Below are 9,990 nucleotides of genomic sequence, written 5' to 3'. Positions count from 1 at the left end.
GATTTAGGATTGTCGACGAGACCAACGCCCCATTGCTGCCTTACAGAACCAAAAATAATAATAGGCACCCGGTTCATTTTTCATCTGAGATCAACCTATATAGCTTTGATGACCTAGTACCATTGACATTTCACATGATAGCCAATTGCCAATATGCGAAGCTTCAGATTCGCCCCAGCGATGCTGGTGGAGGCGGCGCCAAGCCCAGCATTGTCCGAATAAATGCTGCGGGTAAGGCAACCAAACCTACACCGGATGCTATTTGGAATCATAAACCTATTAGCACTATGAGCGTGCTGCCCCTGATGCCAAATTATCAAGGCAGCGCGAATACTATCTTTACTTATCCCCAGTCGAGGATGCCTCGGATGCCTAACGATGATAAGCCTCGAGTAATACACAAGGACAAGGAATCATCTGATCTTCTTTAAGAGGACCACCCCGATAGCTACTACCAAGATCCAAATGTTATTCCCCACGAACTTCAGCAGTTCTCCGCCGGCCCTAAGTGCCAGGCCAAGAACACTACCAAGCAGCCCAGGAAGACCGTCTGCCATTTTTTCCCCTAAGTCCGTTAGTCCCTTACCTAACTTGCTTACGCCTGCGCCCGTAGCCTTAAGCACGGACAAGATTACTCCTACTACGCTTGAAATAGCGACCGCGAATGCCAGCAGAACGCCATACTTCATGAGAGCTCTTTTTACCTTTTCCTTGGTGGTAAGTCCCAACTCCTTTTCCAAGCTTTCCTTTTGCGCCTGTAATTCCGCGACCCTTTCCCTAAGGGTTTCTACTTCCTTTTGGGCTGCTTCCCTTTCCTCTTCTGGACGAGTTTGGTCATTGATTATTTCCTGCTGCCGCTCTATTTGCCCCTCCAGGTCCTCAATGGCCTGATCTCTTTGCCTGATTTGCTCTTCTTTGGTGTTAATTTCGGCAACCAACTGCCGCCGTTCCTCCAAAGAGCCGGCTATGGTGATATGCAAGTTTTTAGCTTCTTCCTTGCTCATGTCCAGGTCTTGCAGGGCGAGCTCAAAGGCCTTTTGGGCTTGGTCCCTATCGCGCAGGGCATTGTCTTTTTGTTTTCTCATTTCCATCATTCGCTGATTCTTGTCGTCAAGTTCTCTCTTTTGAGCATCAAGAAGCAGTTGGTTCTGTCTCATGTAATCTGCTTCCCTTTCCTCCAACGTTTCTTGTAGTTCCTCGGCGCGTTTTTCTAACGCAACCTTTTCATTCAGGGTTGCCAACCTTTCTAACGCACTTCGGGTAGCTAGTTGAAAGCCTTTTAATCTCGCCACGTCATCCCTAACGTCACCATTTTCGTCGAAAAGGAGCTGTGGTTTTGTCCAGCGGTTTTTGTCGGGAAATCTCAGGTCTTGGACGCTTATGAGGACTTTGTTTCCGCGTTCTGTGAGCCTTACGTCGTCAGCCTCAAAGCGGGAATAGCGCTGCGTTAGCTCTTGCGTTGCCCACTCTACGGTTTCTTGTTCGGGTTCCTCATTTATGTTTTGAAGTTCCAATTACTCAGGAACGGGGCCGCGGTTTTTTGATTGCCACATGCGATTCAAGGCTGCCTTGAAGCTTCTCCACCTACTACCATACTTGCTTGCCAAGGCCATGTCGTAAAGCAAAGGCTTTGCCTCCGCGTTTTTAGTCCATTCATCAAATTCTTCATCGTTAATGTCGACTTGACCTTCTTCGGTAAGGGGGTCAAAATCCGTTCCTTCTACTTCCATTATATATGATAAGCTCAAAGTTAAACCCCAACGTATTACCTAAGCAGGTTGGCGGGCTGAAAGCAGAACGCACCTTTCACCGGGTCACATTCACGCCCAGTAGCGCAAAGCCAGGGGAGACGCTGTACGTGGGCGTTCCCCGTGTAACGGATAACCTAGTATTGGTTCCTGGCACGTTAGCGCTAAGGTTTGACCTAGCGGTGCAGCCCAGCAGCAAGGACAAGCGCTATACCGTCAATAACGTGGGGAGGAACCTCGTCTCTAAGATGAGAATCAAGTTCGCCGGGGAATCCCTCTTGGACTTGAACAGGTACGATTTGTACACCACGTATAAGGATCTGTGGCTAACAGCCTTTGACCGTGCACAAAAGATAGAGCAGGGAATTGGTAGTGTTATCCTACGTAAGCTTCGCAGCGACACCAAACCGGCGCCTACGGACTCCAGCGGAGCAACCGCAGTAGCAGACGCAACAAGGGTAAAGACCGCTTATGGTAGCAAGTACGTTATCCCCTTGGACTTCGAGGTAATCACGAACCATGGTGCGTACTACCCCAGGCAGTTATCCGAGTTACAGTTTGAAGTAACCTTGGCGGTCACTACGAACATCATTGGAGGCATGGACAGCGCAATTAGCGGGGCTGTTGATCCCTATTCTATCACCAACTTAGAGCTGCAGTACGAAACGGTATACAGCGAAGAGCTGGCCCGTAGCGCTGGCATGGAATACAGCTCCGGAAAGACATTCTTATACGACCACGTAGTGATGTACAAGACATTTAGCTTCTTGGATAAGACGGACGAGGTTATCAATCAAAGTATTAACCTCCCCCGAAGAAGTCTCACGGGGTTGATGCTGGTGTTTGCTAAGCCCTATGAGGCCGGCAAGCGCGACTCAGAAGCCTTTCATAACCCCAACATCACTAACGTGGGGGTGAATGTCAACGGCGTTCCAAACAAGGTCTACTCCCAGGGGATAAAGCCCGCAGACGTGTACAGGGAGGCAATGCGCAAGTTTGGCGACCAAATTAGCCCTGAGGAATTCTTTAAGGATAAGTATGCGTTATGGATTGACATGCGCACGACCAACGATGAAGACCTACATGGCCAGGGTTTACGCCTAGTAAATACGCAGGATGGTATAACATTGGAGATCAAGCGCACCAAGAATGCCTCCGCGGGTGACGGCGATAAGATAAACTGCTACGTCTTTGTAGTTTCAGACGCTCAGCTGTCTGTGGAAATGAATCAGCTAAAGAGCGTTGCATACTGATTTGCTCGCTGCGCTCCCTCATCCTAGTTACCCTAAAAAAAAGTTAAAATATTTCTCAGATATACGATGCTACGCGTATTCGAAAACAACGATACCAAACTGCAATGCATAGTGCAAGGCGAAACTTTGTACTTCAAAGCGAAGGAAGTGGCTGCTGCGTTGGACTATGAGAACACGGCTAAGGCTATTAGCGACCACGTATCTGAGAAAAACAAGAAAAGGCTGGGCGAGATGAACATAACGAATCGTTATGCTTCTAATATGCACCCACGTTCCTTATTTATATCAGAGCCTGGTCTGTATCAACTAATATTTAGTTCCAAGCTACCTAAAGCCGTGGAATTACAAGATTGGGTATTCGAGGAAGTCCTACCCGCGTTAAGGAAGACTGGTAAGTACGAATTAGACAAGCGCTTTAACAGTCCTAACAAGTTGGTATTCAAAATAAAAAACGAATTCGACCTGCATAAAAAGGTGGTGGAATACATTCGCAAGTATTACCCTCAAATGCTCGTGACCCCTGGCCTAGGCGAACTGCAGGACAGCGACGGCAAGCGCATAAAGTGCTGGCAGAAAGGATATCAACGCGGTCAACCTGATCTGCTCATCCTTAATGCTCACAGGCGATACCGTGGATTCTGCATCGAGCTGAAGACTCTGAAAGGCAACGGGGTATTGTCTGAGGATCAGCGCCGCCTCTTAGACGGCTACGAGGAAAATGGATTTAAGGTGCTGATAAGCAACGACTACGACGACATCTGCAGAGCCATCACGGAGTATGCGCGAGGAATTCGCCTGCCTCGTAGGTGGTGCTGCAAGCGTTTTAGGAACACAGACACTTTAAAGACGCACTTAAAGATATTTCATAGAATATATGGCGTTTAACGCGGTAAGGCAGATACACTGGCGAGACTTAAAGGAGGGCGTTACCTACGAAATAAAAAATTATGTAGCCTTTGAAGACAGGCTACGGTTGTTATTGGCGCACGAGGGTGTCACGTACAGGCTGTGGGCGCCGGATCGCGTTCGTTACGTCATCGAAGGACAGGAGTTTACGCATCTGAGGTCGTATGGTAAGAAGGATGGCCGCTGGGCCTTTGACGTTGCAAAGTGCATCCTTCCTTCGGTCCTATGCAGGTAAGTGCGTCGTTTAAGTGGGGTTCGTCGACAATGGGGGTCGGCGACTCTTTTTTAACGCAGTCAGCAGGGGGTTCGCATGTAATACAGTCCATATATTGAAAGGGTTATTAGTACTGCTGCGTAGGCTATCATATATCCATCCCAGAATGTTAAGATGCGGTTAAATTATTGTTAAGGACCCCATCAAACTCTCCAAAAAGATGCCTCAGAATGTTAAGCTGAGGTTAAGTTTTTGTTAAGAGACAGTTGAATATGTGCTCCTCCTCTCTTACGCATCCACATCTCTCACACTGCTGCCTCCAGTATTCCCTGTTAGTCCATGGGACACCTTCTAACTCGTCAAAACGGGGTATCGTTCTGCTGATCTTTCTAAAGTAGTCTATTCGATTCCTTAGGTAATCATTCTTATGCTTACAACGACTAATGAGATCCCCGCACTGGTAACAATCCACTCCTTCAAGGTTGTACTTCTCTGCAAAGTATTGGTATTTCTTCTCGTGTCTTTTCTTATGCGTTTGAAGACGTTAGCGGCTACTAAGAACCTTAGCACAGTAACTACACTGCGTAGTTCTACGGCAAACCCCTTTCTTGACATGTTGCTGCAGCTTTTGAAGAGTGCTGAACTCCCTATTACAGTCATTGCAGGCCTTGCTGATCGGCTTCTTTGTGCAAACCCCATGCCAAACATGGTATTGCAGTCTTTGCTTGGTACTAAATACCTTCTTACATTTCAAGCAGTCCATATATACTTAACAATAATTTAACCATATCTTAACATTCTGAGGCATCTTTTAAAGGAGTTTCCGACCTTCCTTAACAATAATTTAACCATATCTTAACATTCTGAGGCGGTTTCTGAGATAGTTTCCGACCTTCCTTAACAAAGTCTTAACCATATCTTAACATTCTGAGGCATCTCTTGGAGGAGTTTCCGACCTTCCTTAACAACATTCTACATGGGATATCTCATGAAATCCTTAATGGAATCTTTCGCCCAACCTGCCATCGTTGTTCGCGCGCCAAACCGCTCTGCGCGCTTCAGACCGCACATTTCATCATAAAGCTCCTTTACGCGTCCATTCAGCCGGTCTATCTCCTTCTTTTGCATTTCGACCGTCCTCTCTAGGTCTGACTTTTCTTTGACAACGTTAACCATTGCTTTGACTGCTTCCACGGGCTCCATATATATCAGGCAATAAATTGCCTTCTAGATATAAATGAACCCAGATCACATGCCTCGTAACGCTCTGATAGTAGGACCCACCGGCTGCGGAAAGACCCAATTCGTAGTAGAGCAGCTATTAGGACCCTTTAGATACCGTTTCGACTACATAGTGCTGCTTTGTCCCACCTACGTGAATAACCGCACCTGGACGGGCATAGGAGTGAAAGACGACGACTTCTTCGTGGACATATTGGACCCTAACGAGTTATCTGGGCATCTTAAGTTCTGGCACAAACAATTCCCTAAAGATACGCAAACCTTGCTCATACTAGATGACATTGCCTGTGGGGACGACGTAAAAAGACGCACTTCCGAGCTCGTTAAACTCGCCTTTAGCGGCAGGCATGACAATATTAGCGTTTGGTTGCTCTCCCAGCAACTTACCAGCGTATCTAAGCCCTTTAGGGAAAACATAGGATCACTTGTCGTATTTTATACTCCGAGCAAGTCAGACCTGGAAACCATCTTAAGCGACTACGGCGGCGAAATATCCACGGAACAGTTACACGAATACATGCGCCACTTAAAGACGCACCAACATTCCAAGATGATCTTCTCTTTGAGGTTTCCGTATTTAGTAAAGATCTGCGATCTTTAACTCCTAATGTATATGGAGATTGAGCAGTTGATAGAAGTCCCCACACAGTTAGATGAAAGTATCCTTAAGGAACAACTTAACATCCTTGTGTCATCTGGGAAGTGCAAGGAAATGATAGGCAAGGAACTTACCCATGAGCAGGTCAATAAGTTGTCAGAAGAGGAAGTTAAGAAGTTCCATAAGAGGTACGAGGCCGCCCTTGCAAGTAAGACCACGGACGCCGTAGCAGACTCCGCTATCCAACTTGCCACTAAATTGCTTGGACTTGCGCTGCCCATAAACGACGTGGAGCAACTACAGAAGGACATAAGCGAGGACTATGTCATCGCCCAAGAACTTAAGATAACCTGTGGGTGGTTGTCTTTGAAGTGCGGTAAGTTAATGGCAGTCGCCTCTGCGGCACTTCACGTAGCTCAGCATGTCGACTTGAAGGAACTTACGATGTCTTGGAAGGACTTCAAGAAGAATAGAGAAGTCGAAGGGGTATTCGAGGCGGCACTTGCCGAGGTACCTGATCAAGTACCTAGTTAAGTCATCCTTAAGTACTTGGTCAAGTCATTCCCAAGTCATCCTTAAGTACTTGGTCAAGTCATTCCCAAGTCATTCTTAAGTACTTATCAAGTCATCTTAAGTTACTTGTCAAGTCCTTCAAGTCCTTAGATATAAATGAGTGAAGCTGAATCGAAGGTGGAGGAAACCCCTCAAGTAGAGGAGCAACGAATCACCAAGGCTAAATCTCCAGGCAGAGTCGTGGCGGGGAAGAAGCTCGCGGAGATGAACAGGAAGAACAAAGCCAAAAAGGAAGAAAAGGTGGAGGAAAAAGAAGAGGAATCCTTTATTAATCCGGGGTACGTCATCGGCGCGTTAGGAGTTGCTATAGCAGCAGGCAGCCTGTACTTACAATGGCGGGCTACGAAGCCAAAAGTAAAACCCGTGCACGTACCGCAGGAGCCCCCTAAGACAAGCAAAATACCCGTAATGGAATAACCTTCTCGCTCTGTAATATAATGTCAACCGCGTTATTAAAAACTGTTGAAGAGGCAGCTATTATTACTTCCATCGTTGCGGGTATTGGTTGGGTAGGTAAGAAAGTGCTCAAAGAAGACTTTACTGAAGACCCAAGTAAGAGCTTCGCTAACTTTGCTAAGATGACCGCTGCCGTAGGCGGGGCTATCATGGTAAAGGATTACTTACGGAAGGAAAAGTACCTGCCTAATGTATAGATGGCTGCGATAGGAGGTGCATTAATTGCTGCTTTAGCATTCACCGGCGCCAGTTACGCAGGTAAGTACATAGAAAAAGCGGTAACTGGCGGAAGTAGTCTCGAAGCCGAAAGGAAGAGACACGACTTAGCGCTGGAAAAGTATCAAAGGGACGTGGCGGCTTGGAATGAAAAAAGACAAGCTTACAGGGATTGGTTGGACAAGAACTACCAAGACAAGATGCAGGCGGATAAGAACTTCGAAAATACAGACTACGCCTTTAAGCTCTATGCGCAAGCACACCCCGCGGCATCGACGGGGTTGAAAAGGCCTCAGTTCAAGAATTACTACCAGCCTTCTAAGAAACAAAAAGACAATGAATTGGTCTTCGTAGGAGTTGCAGGGCTGGCGGGAGGCGTAGCTTTGGCGTATTTAATATAATGATCGTCTTTTTGGAAAGCGACAAGAATAACTTTACCACTTATCTGAATCCCCCCATTAAAGCCTGTAAGGTTCGGCTGGTTAGTTGCTCTTTGTACAATTCTTGGTATAATTTAGTCAATGCCTTGGTCACCGTACTTAAGGCGCCTGGCAAATATCAAGGTGAAATGCTGCCCAATGGACATTACACGCCAATCACCCTTGCTAAGGAGCTCGCCAAGCGCGGTTATACTCTCACCACAGGATTGCCGCACGAAATGACCCTCAAACATAATATGCCAAACTATTCAGTAACTTTTGGAAAGTTTGACCCATTGGGATCTTTATTATGTGCCTCGGGCAAGACGATTACCGACACGGCCATACCTGTGAAATGGAAAGTCGCATCCTCTTACGAAGTCTATTGCGACTTGGTCCATAGTTACAACAATGGAGAAAAGTCTTCTCTCATGTCCAAATTTCTGCCCAAAGGTAATCCATTTGACCCAGTAGAATACACTCCCATTTCTTTAAGCTATGACTTGTCTAATTTGGTAGAAAGCATAAACATTACCATCAAAGTGGACGGAAAGGCGGTGGATTTCAACGGGCAAAAGATCAATCTCGTCCTATCCTTCGCTTGATTCAAGCGAAGCGCGATTCTATTCATATAATGGGCCGCGTAGAGGACAAACTTAAGAGGATTTACTATGGGCCTGAAGGCTATTGGAGAGGAGCGTCAGCTATCAAGAAACTTGCAGCCGCGGCCAGGGTATCAGAAGAAACGGCTAAGAACTGGTTAAAAAAACAAACCCTCTGGCAGGTTTATCTTCCCGTGCCCAAGTACATTCCCAGGCCCAGCTTTACCGTAAATGCCCCCAATTAAGTTCATCAGGCGGATTTGCTTTTCTTGCCGCACGACAAGGTGAGAAAAAAGACCTATAGATAAGCTTTGACCGTAGTTGATATCGCAAGCAGATACAAGGACGCCGAACCCATAACCAGCAAGGATTCTGGGGAAGTCGCAGAAGCCCTAGGTAGGATTTATAAGCGCGTCTTGAAATGGCCTAAGCTGCTGCAAGTGGATGCGGGGACAGAGTTCATGGGCGTGGTTACCAAGACCCTGAAAGACCACAGCACTAAAATTAGGAGAGCTGAAGCTGAGTACCACAGGGGTCAGAGCATTGTCGAAAGATTTAATAAGACCCTGGCAGAGCGTCTCTTTGGATACCAGTACTGGAAAGAGCTGGAAGATCCCTCCAAACGCAACAGGGAATGGACTCAGAGGCTCCCCCAGGTCGTCGCGGCTTTGAACAACGAGGCGGCCAGGGCTACGGGAATGAAATCCAAGGATGCCATAAAAAAGAAACACGTGGAACACAAGTCCTACGTCAGAAGTTCGAGGGCGGTCTTCCCTCAGGAAAAGAGATTAGGCGATGTCACGGTTCGATATCTCTATGAGCGGGGTGAATTAGAAGGAGGATCCAAAAGAGCTACGGATCCTAATTGGTCTTTGGAAACTTACCAGATCCAAAGCACGATAGCTAAGAAGGGTCAGCCCATCTTGTATTATCTTCATGATGGTCCCACTCGTGGGTTCGTCAAAGAAGAACTGCTTATCGTGTGATGTCCGAATGCTATCGTATGAATACCATCATCACACATCCATCTCTTACCATCAAATGCTGACAGTGATACCTTCTCCTGCGTAACGTTGTGTATTTGATGTCCGTAGCTGAGCAGGCTGTTCATTTTATGTCGCTGTTCCTTACGCGTACGCAGGACCTTTAAGTAGGAATCGTGGGTTATGTCCTTCTTAACCACGTATTTTTTTACGCCTTTGGCTTTCTTTTCTACGCCGTCCACTTTGAGAACGCTGTACATCTTGGGTTTCAGGCCCACGTATTCCACAATGGGCTTGCCGGACATCTCGTCCTTCATCTTCCCTAATACCTTCTTGTTCTTCGCGGAGTAAAGGAAGTGTTCCTTAGGGTAGGCGCTGGTGTCGTACTCATCGAGGTCCTCAAGGCAGTCCTGGTAGACGTCTTTCGTCTGCACTTCGAGGATCAAAGAGTCGGTGTCCGTGTACAGAAGGTGGCACTAATCACCGTATTTCGGTTTTAGCTTGTCGTAGTAAAAATCATACATGAGCAACTTTGATAGGTCTAACACTGTAAACCCCGTATATACGGGTTTGTTCAGAAATAGGTTCGCTTTCTTCATGTGAATCACGTAGAAGTTTAACATTTCTACGTATCTGACGAATCCAGGCTGTGACACGTATGCTTCTGCCTCCTCTCTGGTGCTGGCTATCTTTATGCTTACCCGCTTGCGGATGTTCTCCATCGTCTTACCAACGACGGAGTTATTCATTAGTTTGAACAGATTTTTCTCAAAGTCGTTC

Source organism: Actinia tenebrosa, unplaced genomic scaffold, assembly GCF_029948245.1.
Source record: "Actinia tenebrosa isolate PJP-AT-01 unplaced genomic scaffold, QUT_ActTen_1.0 PGA_scaffold3__52_contigs__length_22856419, whole genome shotgun sequence".
Taxonomy (NCBI): Eukaryota; Metazoa; Cnidaria; class Anthozoa; order Actiniaria; family Actiniidae; genus Actinia; species Actinia tenebrosa.
This window is presented reverse-complemented; position numbering follows the sequence as displayed.